General features: G+C 40.8%; 1 long non-coding RNA gene across 1 annotated transcript; it reads left to right on the forward strand.

Annotated features, from left to right (window-relative positions):
* Positions 1-5: 5 nt before the first annotated feature.
* Positions 6-7,305, forward strand: LOC148050607 (uncharacterized). The gene is made up of 3 exons (XR_015701086.1): positions 6-201; positions 1,196-4,186; positions 7,170-7,305. It is a non-coding gene; the product is annotated as an uncharacterized LOC148050607 (long non-coding RNA).
* The last annotated feature ends 2,621 nt before the right edge of the window (positions 7,306-9,926 follow it).

Below are 9,926 nucleotides of genomic sequence, written 5' to 3' on the forward strand. Positions count from 1 at the left end.
GCGCTCTTATACCAGCCGCCCGGCCGCCCTGCGCGGCCGCTGGTGACTCACGGCGCCGCGCCAGGCCCCGGTTGGCTCGCCAGCGCCGCCCGCCCCCGCTTCCTCCTCCGCGGCACCTGCGGCCGCCGCGGCGCGCCGGCACACCGGCTCGGCTCGGCGCGGCACGGCACGGCACGGCACGGCGCGGCACGGAGCGGAGCGGTGAGTGGCGCTGCGGCGGTGCGGTGCCGCGGGCAGGGCTCCCCCCGCTCCCCCCGCCCGGCCTTCTTTCCGCGGGGCGGGGGGCGGCGCGACCCCGCTGCCAGCCCCTGCAGCCGGGGCGGCGGTGCGGGACAGCCCCGGCGGGAGGGAGCTGTGGCGGCGGCGCGGGGTGCGGCGGCGGCTTTGTTTCTCCTGCTTCCCCAAAACGCCGATGCCGCCGTCCGCGCCCCGCCGCGGGGAGGGGGCGTTGCGGGGCCCCCGTCCTGGGCGGCACAGCAAGGCGTGCCGACATCCGCGGTGCGGGATGGTTTTCTCCAAAGCAGCGGTTCTTCCATTTGGTGCCCCCCCGCCCGCCGCCCACCGCGCACATGCTTGCGTGCCTGTGGGTTTTTCCCTCCCTCCAGAGCAGAACTTGACTTAAACCGAAGCAAGGCGCAGCTCTTGAGGAAGAAAATCACTACTTCTGCATTCTGTGATCAGGGATCGTACTTAATTAGTAATTGCACAAAATGATATGCCAAAGTAGTATAATTACGAGCTTAACCTTTTATTTTCAGGAGGAGAATTGGTAGTTTTATTCCACATTCGTAGCGTTTTGAACATCCAATTATGTCTTGGTGAAATGAAGAAAGAAAAGAAGGGTTGGTAAAATGCAAATTTGGGTTTGTTCATGGCACTCTTAGAATTTGCAATTGAGGTTTAGTGATCCTCTGCTTTTTTTCCATTTATTTTCATAGACTTGATATTTTATGGTAATATTGTGTGCTGTGCTATTAATATTGTAGTGGCGACATAAACCTCAGCAAGCTGCTCCATCCAAAAATGATGAAAAAGCTGGTTGCTGTTTATTTCCTTGGAAATGAAGTCTTGAGTTATTAGCCTAATATTTTAAGTCCTTTTCAGTAATGTACATGATTCCTCCAATGGAGCAAGTATCTTTGGGTCTCCGTATTTCCTAAATCTCATAACATGTTTCTTTATACGTTATTTACAGAGTGAAGCCCTTTTTGAATCGCATCCAGTTGTATCATGACTCCACTAAAGAGAAATCATACCACTGCATGGATAACTTCAGAGTGGATTATCTCTTGCAGTTCATGTAATGAATGAGTGTCCAGGTCATCCAAATGGGCAAATAGTTGATGTATCAGAGACTTGCTAAAGAAGTCAAGATTTGACTTCATGTAACTGAAATACATCTGGGAATGATATTTCTGATACGCGTGTAAATGTGAAGAGAGGAGTTCCTAGTGTTTTCCTGCCTACAGCCCCTCTACATCATGACCTCAGGGGGAGTGGGAGAAAGACTCTGCTTTCCCAGCCTGCCTGGTATGTGGCATTAGATGCTACAGCATTGTCCTTGTAAACATATGCTGCTTCAAGCAAGAAAAATCTATTGTGTACAAGGGGGTTGACTGGGGTCCTCAGGAAGATGGCTTAGTGTAAGTGGTGTGCTGAAAACATCATTCTCCTTGCAGATCTTCAGCATGACATACTGCCTTCAGTCTGGTGCTCACTGTTGCATGGTCTGCTGTGCTTTGGGCTGAACAGCATTTTCACAACTGTCCTGTTATCATTACAGAAATATTTTATAAGCCATACACTGAGTGCAGCAATGCACAAGAAGACTCCAGTCATGCAGAAATACAGGGCTGGACATAACTTAGTGTATGCTGGTAGTCGATGGTCTTCCCTGTTTGTCTATGGAAGATACAGATTTACTGGAGGGAGAAAAAGTAGTTTTTGTCCCCTGCATTATCACTGCTCCATGAGCACCTGCAGCTGGCTTTGTGATGGGGAAGCAACTTTCTATCTTGGATATACCTAGCTCTTTGCACACCTGAGGGTTTGGACTCCAAAGCAGAACTTGCTGTAAAATAATTTTTGGCATTTCAACTACGTTAAAATGCATGAGTAAGTAGGTGCATGAGTCTGATCATCCGCAGGGTCTGGTGGAATCTCCAGAAAGGGGTCTCAGACAGCAAAGGTCTTTTCCTTCCTTAGCACCATCCTTACAGGAACTCTGTTTAAGAAAAGAGCAAGTAGCCTGCCAGCCCCTACGAGGAGATCTGTGAGATCTGTGGGAGCTGGGACCTGTCTGCGCTGAGGTTTCATGCCTTTGTGGCAGCCATAGTCCTGCAAAGGCTTGCTTCGTGTGGGAACAGGAAGGTGTCTAGGGGGATCTGCAGTGTGTGTAATGAATCGTAGTGTCGCTTTGTTCATACACACAAGGATAAAAGCCAGAATAGATCTATACAGGTGAACTGGAATAAAATTGTGGGTTTCTATTGGAAATCTGCACACTTAGGAGAATAGCAGTCCTACTACGCTAGTGATAACCCAGGAGCAAAGCACCCAAGAGGGCCTAAGGTTTAGGAAGGGCCCTGAATTTTGTAGGGAATGTGAGCTGGTTTTTGTAATTGGAAGTCATTTCGTCATCAGTCTGGGAAATGCATTAACATTTGCTTTGTTTCTGTGTGTGACTCAGTCTCCTTTGGTTTTTGCCGTGTCTGCATAGCACAGTTGAACTTCTGAGTTGAACTTCTTCACCTGTGGGGAAGTCAGGAAGCTGCAGGCAGAAGGTGGATGAGAAAGTGGGCAACCTGAGGGAGTGTGAAGGGGAAGCTGGCATTGCCACCTCAGTTAAGCAAGTTCCCGTAGTCAAGAACAATCTCAAAGGGTGCTCCGCTCCTGCACTGTTCTCAGAACCGGTCTAGGTCCATCTTCAGTTATAATTTGCATTAACATACATTTGTAGTCATGTTATTAAATATGCACTATAAATATATATGATGTGCAGAGTACAGCACTAACATTTCCAAAACCACTTAGGCATTATGCAGGAGTAGTTTCTAACTAACTGGACTGGCTGAGACACCAGTGAAAAGCATTCCTAAACCATGTTTCTAACAGTGGCTTCTTCTATTGTACTGAGCAGACACTCGAATTCAGTGGAGTTTCACCCGATATGGAGGTTTGCTGCAGATTTCTCATTTCTGGTAACAGGACATGCCATCTTCGTGGGGATATTCTACAGAACAAGCTGTTCATGCAAGCACGAAGAACTGTAAAATGTCAAGTGGTATATGGTATTAAATATTATGCATAATAGTTTTATTACTGCTAATTGTTTGTAGAGAAGTCTTCAAGTCTCTGTCCTGTTTTCTGACCCATAACTGGTGAATATTCTTGAACATCTAGTGATGTTCCCTTGAAAAAAGCTGGAAAAGATTGCCAAGAAGCTAAGTGAACCCATTAGATGTTGCCTTTACTTAAAAAATGACCCAAGTAACAAGAAATGGCATCGTATTACCTTTCCTTTTGGGAATTGTGGTGGATATTGGGGCCCCAGAGACTTTCCAACATCAATTCGCCTGATAATGCATTTGGACTTATAATAGGTTTAGATCCTTTGGGATAATTAATTTACCCTGTTGGTTATTGAGTGTAAAGTCAACTTACAAGAGAAAATAAAGAACAGAAAGGACCTTCTGGAGTACACATAATATGAATTCATTGTGTTTTGTGTTCCTTTATCTTTTTGGCTTAAAGACCCTATAGCCTCCTTCTAAATGAGTTCCTGAAGCACTGGGATTACTAATTCACCCTCAGGTCTTAAATCAATGGGACTTTTGCCTCCAGCTCCTCTGGTGAAGAACATGAAGTGAGGCTACATCTACAGTATGCAACCTAATCTAATAAAGAAAAGGAAAGCTTCATGGGTAGAAAAAGCAGCAGCTACATATCATGGGATAGCATCCTGCCTTAGGATCACTTGCAAAAATATTTTCTTCATTTTGTGCTGACATCAAAGACATTAACTGCTCATAAGATCATTGCATGCCTGAACTGACAGTAATCGAAGGAGGTGTATTCATGGCTGCATTTTGGAAGTGCAGAGACAGGATCTGTATTACTGACTTCAGCGGAGTTGTACAGAGCATAAGAGAGACAGAATGCATCCTTTGGGAATAATTTAAAGTAGGTATGTGCATGAATCCTTCTGATCCATGTGATTTTGTGGCTGTATCTAAGAGACAAATTGGCTTTTTTTTTTTTTTTATCTTTGCAAGGCTTCTCTGCTAACTATGTGAAGGTTTATACTATTGTTAAAAGTGCTACTCCCATCCATGTTCTGTGTTTTGTGTGCAGCTTTAGGGGAAAAAAGGAGAAAAAACAAACAAACAAACAAACAACTTTGCACTAATAAAGCATCTTTGCTTGTTCCTTATTCTCAGGATACCTAACAAACAGTAAGTTAAGACTCACAAAAAGTCCCCCTAGCCCTTTCCAACATCATCATCATCACCTGAGTTGTAAAAATGAGGCAGAGAGAACCAATGTCTTGCTGGTGATTCTAATACAAATTTTTATGATTTTTTTTTTATCATTGGTGGTACAAGAAACATCGATAGTTTATCTCTGAAGGAGGTTAGAAAATACTTGTCTCTTTTGGATGTATTCTTCACAATGGAAAAAAAACATCGGATACAATTCTTGGCCTGCCAACATCAATTGGAATTTGCCGCCTGTTTCTGTGAGGACAGGATTTCCTCCTCTGTGCTACAAATTAGTCAATTTTCTTTGTATAGTCACTTACTAAGGCATTTCCCCTGTTTGTGAGGATATAGCATGTGTCATACAAGCATGAATGCATTTTATGTAGTGTTACAGTACTGGAAGACATCACAATAGTAAAAGTCATGTTAGGATCAGAACCTGGAAGTATTTAATTTGTTTTCAAAACCCAAATCCATGTTTCATTGGTACTGTGCTGTGCATGCAGTGCATAAACTTGCAAATGAGAGAGTTGTAAGTCATGTATTAGAACCAAAACTTCCACTATGCTTTTTTTTTCAGTAATACATAATATAATTCAGTTCTTGTGGAAAAAGAGCTTCCATTTCTGTCAGATGTGGGACAGAATGTGGCTTCAAAATACAGCCTTGCCCATTTTGCAACTGTGTGGCTACTTCCACTTTTTTATATTTATCTTTAGAAATGAGATACTCTTTAGAATATCATACCCTCATGTGACATCAATTCTATATGCTTAGTAATAAACCAAATATAAATCCATCTTGCTGATACTGCAAGATTTATTTTCCATATACATAGGCTGGAGTATATTCTGATGAGTTTTTCCTGTGAGACTTACATCTGTTAATACACACATTTATTAAAATTCCTCCAGAAGTACATGTTTGTATAGCTTTCCAATGGAAAAGGAGGAATTTGAAGTTTGCTTTTTTTTTAATGTACATTCATGATTAACAGTGTATATGTTTGCCTCTGTGCAAGTACACATGCATATTGGGAAATCTGACATTGTGTTCCAAAAACTCTGTATATTGAGTGTAGGAGGATATTAATATTTGTGTTCTTCTTTGCAAGGGATAAAAAATGGCGGAGTGTGTTAAAAACAGGGAATATGATTAATTAAATGAGTTAAAACTTCAGATTGTCGTGTTGTGCCTGTAGAGCACAGGAAATAGGATAGGGAACAAAAAGAAATATTACTGGAAAGCTTGGAGTGGGCCATAATGCTGTTGCATGCTAGCAGAGAAGTTTTTAATCACCTATTGAAATGATCAGGGTGTCACTGCAGATGTGTGAAAAGAAATATTACTTTCCATTCACATGAACATGTGAGCAGATGATAGGGAACATTTTGGGAATGTTCAGATTTGGAGGATAATATGGAAACAGAATACAGCGTATTAGCCTGAATACAGAAATTTCTGAATATGTTCTGGATTTGCAAAAAAGGTAACAAACATGACAGAAAAGTGTACCTCTGTAGAAGGATAAGCAGCAGAGAATCATGCTGGTGGAGTTCTCCCTGTTCTGGGCAGAGAGGCTGTGGTGCTTGGTGGTTGAAAAGAGAATAAACTAAGGACATGGTGAGAGAGCTGCCCTGGGCTCATCGGTTATTTGGGGTAACAGCGGGTTGTGTTTTCCGTGTCTCATAGATGCTGCAAAAATGATCTGTTGTCACACTCTGCATTGCCTACTCATATTTTAAATGCAAATTTCATTTTTCATCCCTAAGGGTGTTGTAAACTCTTGCCATTTTCATTAACTAGCCCTTCCTCTTCCCCATATGTTTGAGTTTCACAGTCTTTTTTTGGATACTATCATTTGGGAGGAGGTGGAATATTCGACAGGCAAATGGTCAAGCTCTTCTCTGGTGCAGGTGGTGTTTTGCAAGAAGTGGTAGACAGATTTACAAACTGAGGAAATGCAATATAACTGCACTTCCTTTAAATTACATTGAAATTGATCAGTACTGATGTCTTTGTATTTATATGCAAGATAATACTGTTCTGCATGCTGAAATGTTGTTAGATTTTGCTTACAAGGAAATTGCTTCTGTGAAATGAAATGGTGCCATGAAATACAGATTCTGTATCTGTTTCAAGAACATATACAAATGTGTCCGTCTATAGCAATACGTAGACTCTAGGTTTCATTCTGCTAATTGAAAAACAGCTTTCTTAGGCCTGGGCTATCTTAGGACATACCTGGACAGGATCTATAGAAATATGTTTTATTCTTGCAAGGTCCATTATTTCCTTGTTACAACTATTTTCAAAAGGAAAAGTAGCTTTTTATAATAATGAACAGAATACTGGAAGGGAAGGCTAAGTCTAGTCTAGTCTTGTGCTGTGGAAAGCTAAGTCATAAGTAAACCAGAAATTGATTATGCATCATGTTGCAACCATTTAGAGGGTTGTTTGTTTGTGGAGGGTTTCTTGGTTTTGTTGGGGTTTTTTTCCCTTTTTCTTTTCACAGTGACATCTACTGTAAACATTATCAAGAGTACCCTGATGTCTTGTTCCTGTGATATGTAGTTATTTTCTAATTTCCACACAGAATTTATTTCTGTTCATTTTGTTTCTATTTCTTCTGAGACTGATGTTCACTTTCGCTGACTGTGCCTGACATTCTTCCCTGTCCTCTCTCAGTCCCCTTTTTTCCAAGCTGAACTAGCCAAACTCTTTTGGGCACTTCACTGGTGACAGACCATCCCTCTAACCATTGTGCTTGGGATCATCAGCCCCTCTCCCAGCTTGAATCCACCTTTCCTGGGCTTGACTGAACAGAAAGGTAGGTGGTGCTCCAGGGTGCAAACAGTTCCACAGGAGGTGTTATCCCAGCCTCCTATGCTGACATTAAGCTGACATTAATACTTTCCTTGCTAGAAATACTTTGACTGACACACTCTGTTCCCTTTTTCCAGCTGCATCAGATGGTGTCGTGGTCTCTCTTGTAAGTATCCACCTACCCTAAGTATTTAACTTGAGATGCAAGATTACCTTTATAAGCAAAGGGGAGAGATGGACATTTCTGCATGGCCATTCACAGACATTTAGGCAATTTCTATTATTTAGTTCAATATGTCAGTTGTGTATTAAGTGTGCTGTCCAACTTCATGTCATTAATGTTGTTAACCCCTTCCTAATTTCTGTGGTTAGATTGTTGGTGATGATATTAAATAAGATTGGTGATGATATTAAATAAGATTGGTTCCATGGCTGATCACAGATGAACTCTCTTAGTAACGTCCTTTATCCTAATGTTTTCTTTTCAGCATTGCTCCTCATGTTCCCTTTAAGGTATCTGTTACCCATCTGGCAACTCTTGTACAAATTGCCAGTATTTGCTGCCTAACTTTAGTTTCCTGTGCTGGACTCGGTCAGATGCTTTACTGAGTCCCATGTGGACTTGGTCTAGATAGTTAGTTTGTCGAAATATTCAGGTGCCTTATGGAAAGATGGACTCAAGTTAGCTGGGCACAGTCTAATTCTGGTAAATCCACATTGTGTTTTCTCCCATTTTCCAAGCACGTTGAAGTTTATAGTGTCTTCTCTTCCATATTTGTCCTAAAGCTTTATACATTATTGAAGTCAGACTACCCGTTTGACTGGCTAAACAGTTTGAGAAACTTCTCCCCTTTTCTTCCTTAAATATAAAAAATGTTCATTCTGTTTTGCTATAGCATGTGTCCTAGGATAGAGGCTGTCTATTCCACTGCAAGATCTTTGGAGTTTCACCTCTATTTCTTTTTGATAATTCTTGTTCTGTATCCTTTTTTCCTTTAACCATCCTATCCTTGACTGTATAGTCATTGCTTCTGTTGAAAAGTGAATCAAGTATTAATTTAGTTATAGTTATACTTAGAAGATCTTTAATCTTAGTATCATATGCAATACATATGCAATGCACTTTCTTTTTTTTTTTTTTTATGAATACAGTTGATGAGCATTTGAAGGAATTCCAAACTTTTAAACTCTCTAGTTCTCTGATTATTTTTTTTTTAAAATTTGATCTTTTACAATAGAGAACTTAATTCTGCCTGTCATTTCATTTGACTTAAAGTGAGTCGGCCCATGATCATTCAACTCAGATCTTACCAGATCTGATGTGGAAAACTTAATGGAAAACAAATTTAAAACTCAACCGCAGCAGTATGGATTAATCGGCTACTTGGTGAAGATACACCCATCACTTATGTCTGCAAGTAGCCAGAACTGACAGCGGTCAATAGTTTTGTTCTCTGTGTATGGGAAGTTCAAGTCTTCTCTAGTAATACACTGTCCTGACACATCTTTCTCCCTTGTAACACTGTAGAGCTGTGCCTGTCTGTCGCCATATCTGGTGGCCCATAGCAGACTCCAGCTCTATCACATTAGAACCCTCCTTTTCCAGACTGATTTTGATCTCTTTTTTTCCTGAAGTCTATCAAATCATTAATATGCAAAACTACTACACTGTGATAACCATTATTTCATTTTAACTGAATGCTTTAAAATATCGGCAAGTACCCTTTCAGAGCTGTGTTTTTGTCATGATTGCTATTCTATGCCTCTGTTATTCCTTGGAGATCCATTTTATCATGACCTCTGTAGTTAGCATTAGTCTTTTCAGTGCCAATACAGCATAGCATCTCCTGATATAAAAAGATAAACCTTACTTGCATATAACAAATGATTCCGTAGGCTTCTCAACAGCAGCTACCTTGTCTGTTTTTTCTTAAGAATATTGCTGTGAAGATACTGAACAGCAGCTCAAGACATCTAGGTTCAATTTATAGCTTGGCTTTGTTGAATTTTTTTCAAATGTCCTTGTGCAGCTCAGTGCTTCTATGCCTCTTTGCCCAGTAAAATGGACATAAAAATGTTTCCCTGAGCCAGAAGGCATTTCCAGAGGGTATACTTATTAAAGATTGGCAAGTGCTCAAGTAATTTAGTGGTAAATACTGTGGAAATAGAGGCAGTCTATGGCCTGCAATACATCCTCAAGTGACTGGATGGTTGAATCTTCATTACAGCAATTAATAGATTATCAAATTTTTTTAAAAATAAAAATATAGGAAAATTTAAAAATACGCCAATAATTTTGTACAATAAACTCTATCCACACCTTTCCTAATACTTATTATTATTGGAGCTTTTGGCCTTTTTTCAGGGAAATATGGACCATTATTTAAATACTAAATTTATACTGATTTACGTAAAAGGGAATCACTGTCACCCAGAGCAAAGGTTTTGTTAATAGTTTCTATTATGAGATCCTGCTTTCAGACTGATGTCTCATTGTTATTTATTAATTTAACAAGGATTGCTTGCTCTTGCATTTCTTAGCACATGGTTAAAGAAAACTGCAATATTTTCGTCATGCTGAGAATACTCAGAGCTTTGCTCCTACACTTGCAAGTTTAG

The sequence above is a fragment of the Nipponia nippon genome, unplaced genomic scaffold, assembly GCF_047370975.1.
Source record: "Nipponia nippon isolate SJK-2023a ecotype South Korea unplaced genomic scaffold, ASM4737097v1 scaffold_8, whole genome shotgun sequence".
Lineage (NCBI taxonomy): Eukaryota > Metazoa > Chordata > Aves > Pelecaniformes > Threskiornithidae > Nipponia > Nipponia nippon.